The sequence below is a fragment of the Lutjanus erythropterus genome, chromosome 24 (assembly GCF_056507025.1).
Source record: "Lutjanus erythropterus isolate fLutEry1 chromosome 24, fLutEry1.hap2, whole genome shotgun sequence".
In the NCBI taxonomy this organism is placed as follows: Eukaryota; Metazoa; Chordata; class Actinopteri; order Lutjaniformes; family Lutjanidae; genus Lutjanus; species Lutjanus erythropterus.
The window spans coordinates 13,613,785-13,619,806 of record NC_139340.1 but is presented as its reverse complement, the minus strand read 5'-3'; positions in this window follow the sequence as shown (position 1 = coordinate 13,619,806).

The window sequence follows — 6,022 nt, the reverse complement described above, 5'->3', positions numbered from 1 at the left end:
GTAACAAAGAAACTACGAAAACTAGACACTCACTCAATAACAGAATCCAGATAGACTTGTTGCAAAGTAAACATTCTCCAAATGAAACATTTTTAACTGTTCAATGATGGATTTTCAACCCAAATCCAACTGATAAGAATAGTCAGATCCAAGCTGGCAAAATTTGTTTTTCTGGCATGAAATCAATGTTATTGTTACGTTATTAGAACATTTTTGGAAGGTTAGCTGGAATGTTCCAGACAGCTTACTTAAACATTTTCCTTTAACGTTCCTTAAAAGTTAAAATGCCAAGTTTTTTGCACTTTAAAGCATTATTGAACCTTTTCCAGAATGTTCTGGGACTGTTGGTTGAAGGTTATATTTCCCCTCAGCGTTCACTGGATGTTAAAAGTAAATTATATCATTCTTGGAGGATTCCCCTTAACATCCTCTCAAAGTTTGCCTTGTATAAATCTAAAGTTATGGTTATGTTTCCAGAACATTTTGACAAAGTTTCCTGTTTGCTTTCCTGGAAGTTAAACTCTTGCATCTCCCTTACATAAAAACATTTTTCCAGCCAGTTACAGTCCTAGAACAGTCTTTACATTTGTGCAACATTGCAAGAGGGCCCACAAACAGGGAACCTCGGGGGAACCTTGTTAAAACTGTCCCCCTAAAAAAAAAAAAAAAAACAAGTTTTGGAAATGTAAGATTGCACTAAAACATTTGCAAAACATCCTTAGAACAGTGTGGAGTGCTGAAGAGAAACCCGTGGGAGGATGTTCTGGGAATTTTATGGGAACTTTGTATTAGTTGGGATGAAGTTTTGGTATTACATTTGACTAATGCCGTCCTGCCCTGAAGTATCTCCAAGCACTCTCCTACTCAAATACTTGTATCTGCTGCTCCATCAGTCGAGTGGGAGGCATGTAATTGTGTTGATACAATAGCTGCTGTGTCCTTTTCAATATATAGAGGTAACACAGAGGTAACATCGCAGTCATTACTGATGGAGGACTGAGAGAGAGCTCAGACGTGGGTTCACACTGGATGCAGCGGTGCTTTCTTTTTGCTGTTAAGTATATGATGATCATGATGAAAAATAGGACGGATGTGTTTGAACATTTGCCAACAGACTGCTCCTTTGTGAGCGTCACCCTACTTTTCAGTTTGATTTTACTTTTAATGATGGCGTGCAGGAGACAAAATGTTAAAAACCCAGCAGCCTGGAGCACTTGGCTCGGTACCTTAAAGCCGACAAACTGCGGCGAGGAAATCTCAGGGATCCCATGGTGAAAAAACAAACATTAAAAGGGAACCAGTTTTAAAAAAGAGCTCTCCTAAATGGAATTAATTCGGCGTCAGTGTTGACAGACTCGGCTGTAACCGCTGTACGGCTAATTGCTTTCAATATGTTGCTGCTTGAGTTGGAGCTGTGCAAACGCTGCAAGATTATGTAACGTGGCAGAGGGACCCTCTCGAAAATCATGACACATCCCAAAAACAGGCACAGTTGTCACAATAGAAATTCAGCAGTACCTGAGAGAACAAACTGCAGCTTTAGTAAATACTAGCAGGTTGAATCAACATCCCCGACAAGTCAAACATGTTACATGCGCACTTTTTTTTTTCATTCTGTTGGAATCATGCCAGCTGAAGACCTGTTTACATATCTGTTGTTTACATGAGCTGATGCGTTTAATCCGAACAGATGTGTGCAAAAAGCAGAGGGTGGATTATTGAGCAGGTCTCAGTTAGGCCTTCACCCCTGGGTCTAATCTGCAAAATGTCCCTCAAATTGACTACAAAGAGACGCATAACAACCACAAAATGGCCCCGAAGAGACGGGAAACGACTACAAAAGAAGCAAAACGACTGCAGAGAGACCAAAACAAACAGAAAGAGGAACAAAACAACCCACACAGAGAAAGAGGAAGAGACCAAAAGGGTGTACTACAAAGCAAGGTGTGTTGAGTCTAAAGCCAGGGATTTTAACCTGACTACGTCACCATGGTAACTGATGCTGAACTCGTAACCTTGTCGGGAACAGGTTACATTCAGAGTTTCAGATTTAATCGGCTGTAACAAAGTTCTTTATGATAGATTATCTAAGGGAAGATGTTAAACAAAAAATGTGACATAATGTAATGTAACAGCAACACAAACTGTATGCATCGCGTTGTCATGGAAACATCAGTTTGGTTAAATTCACACAGCATCATATCTAAACAGCAGCATTAAGATCTGCTGATCAGCATTCTTCTTCTCCTGCCTTATTTTCAGCAACAGTGTTACTTTTTGGAGTGATATATATGCATATACATATAAATACATATATATATATATATTTTATATTTTCCGTAGCTCTTCATTAACAACTTGTTCATCTTGACTGAAGTGGGTGGCTCGCGATCGCCTCACTTTGTGTGGAAGAAGAGTCAAATGATGCACCGAACGGCCTTTTTTCATGCGAGCGAGCGAGCAACAGAGCCTGAAGAAGAGAGCCTGAGTTGACAAAGCAGGCTGGTAACCACCGTGGTGATACCCGTTATCTCTGACTGGTGTTTTTTGGTTTTGTGGAGCCAGCTTGTGCACAGAAAGCCTGGCTGTGTTGAGCTTCCTTCTTTCCCTCAAAACAACCACACAGGCAGACAAAACAACCACCAAGACAAACAAAACATCCACAAAGAGACCGAAACAACCACAAGGAGACCAAAACAAACAAAGACCAAAACAATAACAAAGAGAAACACACTGACCACAAAGAGAAACTAAACATCTGAGCCACAAAGAGACGATTGCAAATACAATTAATGTTCAGTTCCTGAAAAGTTTGTATTGAAAACAAACTCTTCAGGAAGGAAGAGAAGAGAAGGCTCCAGGATTTTGCTTTTTAGGATGTGGAGAAACGTACACTTCTGCAACCAGTTTATACTGATTGGACCTTCAGATTGAGATGGTTTTATTCTGTTTGTGCTTTTAAACCAATTACACTTGACCCTTCATAAGTCCCGCCCCTTTTTGCACTCTTTCATGTGTCCTATACTTAGATCTGCTATGTGCTTGGCTTGTTGATGTTGCTTTTTGAAAAGGGGCGGGGCTTAAGAAGGGTCAATTTGCAATATTAGGCTCCATTACAAATGTGTGAGCTACACCAGACTGGTTTTCACTGTAGGGACTTTATTGCAACATGTGGTGTTTTTCTTGCACTGTGTCCATTTTAAAATGTGTTACACAAAGTGTGGGAAGACATTTGAATTGTAAAAACAGTTTTGAATAATAGTTTTATTTATGTTTTTGCAGCGTCAGCCCCCACGTCCTCTTTCAAACGCCATTCATTTCATCCAACAGCAAGGTTCTGCATAAAGCTTAGTGACTATTGATTTCCTATGTGCTCGTTGGTGGCTAATGTTTTATATGTTTATGAACAAATAGCACCTTATTCTGTGAACAGATTAATAAAAAAAGACAAATAATTAAACATTCGCCGCCCCTGCTTTTTCTTGTCTGGGTTCACAAAAAACAAATACAAAAGAATACAGATATGCTTCTTATCTGTTTTATTGGTTTTTAGTTCATTCTGTGTGATAAAGCACCTGGACTACTTAGGAACCGTGCATAAAGAACCTACTGACAGAAGAGCTTAATGGCTTTGTGGCTTTCATTAACAGGAAAGCAACCGTAGAAAGCGGCTGAGGAGCATTTTTCAACGAGTCGCAGCTGCAAAGGATACAGTTTATTTACTTTAAATAAGAGGTAGGTACGAGGTCGGGAGTTATTTGGAAAGTGACTCACAAAGTTGTACAGTTTGGTCGTGAAACATCACCGCCATTAAAGCAGCACACACTGTTAAATATTGATTTCATTTGGTCTAAATGCATGAATCTGCTTGCAAAACCACTTCCAGATGATCTCAGGTTGTGTGAATATATTAGTAAGTGATATATCAGTCTGATTTTACTTAAGTGGTGCATTATATAACTGGACATTAAAGCCCTGCAGTGTTCATTACATGATTTGCTCACTTTCAGCTTAGCACCAGCCCTTTTTTGGTTTGGATGTGCACGCATTCTCCTGTTTTTACAAGTGATATATCTGCTAACTTTTTCGTACGGCAATAACTCCTCATTAGTTTTTAGGTCTAAGCCTTCCATAATTTGCCTTTCCAAGGTTGTAATTTTTCATTTTTCTTCAGTGTTTCTCTTCTTTAATCCTCCTCCTGTCCTTTCATGGAGATCTATTTGGGCCGGGTAACCGATGAGGTCAAGAACAGACTTGCACCCGCACTCGATGTTCCAGATAAGAGTTCATTTTATGCTAATCCTGTGACAAACCCACTTGGCTTTAAGCTGCGGGCGCGTAAAACTACGGCATGAGGGAGACATATGAAAGTGATCAACCGGTAAGCTGTGGAGAATAACAGCTGGAGGGGTTAAACGCACAGATGATATCAGTTAGGGGAGAGCGGGGCATGTTGTCACACGGGTAGCTCCAACAAAAGAGTGCGCTATCAAAAACAAACAACTAACTGTTCCGACGTCACCGTGCTCTTGACATGCAGTACACTTTAATCTGAGGTGGATACACAATATTAATAATTAATAATCAAATGTCAATATTTCTTCAGATATGACACAACGCTTTAATTATACGCATATGGCACATGTATGTGCACATTGTGTAGGATTTTTGAAGTGTCTAAAATCAAACTCACTAATTACAAGGATTGCTCCAGTTTGTGAATGTGTCCATTTTGAAATACAGTGCTTTTCAAAATAAAATACGATGTATTTATTTTGTTAATTCACTACTAGGAAAGAGGTGTGTGACATTAGCTGAAAAAAAATGTGCATATATCAGTGTCAGCATCTGCAATCGGCCAAAATGTGTGCAAAATGGCAGCACACAACCTGATGGCAGTGAGACACATAAAGTTGGAAAATATTAATAAACATCTGTCTAAATAAATCAGACTTTTAACTGCAAAAATTGGTGTGGAAATAGGTGTGACTGCCATGGTGATAGAGCAAAATTGCGGCAAACTTACTGTTCTTAAAATCACTCTCCCCTACTGTCCCCAAGTACTGTACTTTGATTTATCAAGTTTAACTTTTTAAATCATCCCGCACGCTCTGGCATACAGTTCCCGCTCCACAGGGAGATCAGAGGTCAGGCTGAGCTACAACTCAGCTGGAGCTGGTTGCACTTCGGTGTCTCGCTCAAGGACAAAGACCAGCTTGAACCCCAGTTCGCCGCGTGATGGAAGGCGTGCGACGTGCCACTGTGCTCATCCTCCCACCCCCAGCAAGACTTGGCCACTGGACTTTCTGCTAATAAAGTGCCTTATTTTCTCTCTCATTAGAGTTGTGATCGATCAAAGTAGAAATGGGCCTCGTTTGACATTGTTTTGTCTGCCAGAGCCATTTCCTGAATGAGGAAACTTCAGCTTAAAATGGGCAAAAACAAGAAGAAACAAGAGCAAATTAATGAGGAAAAAAAAATGCATTTTGTATCTTAATTATTAATGATTTATTGATGGATCATCTTTTGGCATTTTCAACGATTTGTTAGCAAGAACGGACAAAATTTACAACCCCACTGGCAATGCAATTGTTGTGCCTTCAAAGCATCAAGTTGATTTATTAGCATAATTATGAAATACATTTCCACATCCTCATACGATACTTGTCATCTCTTTCACATTACAAAACAACTGAACACTTTTTTGAATTGGAAATAAAAAATATCCCCCAGTTGAAAGGAATGACGTTGCATTAATATTCCTTGGCGTGTTAATTTTGCTGCAGTATTAGAATATTATACCTATATTATAATGTTCTAATATTAAAAGTACTTCTATTAAAAGTTGCATTTTGGAAATTATTTCCCCCCAAAATAATAACTGCAACTTATGTTTCCATAGCATTGTTATTTCATGCATCCTTATCTCTCATCAGGACAGATTCTCTTGCATTATGTGTTTTGCAAATGGCTTACTAGTGTTCATTGGCTCCCTAGATCATTATAATCTACGTTTTGGATG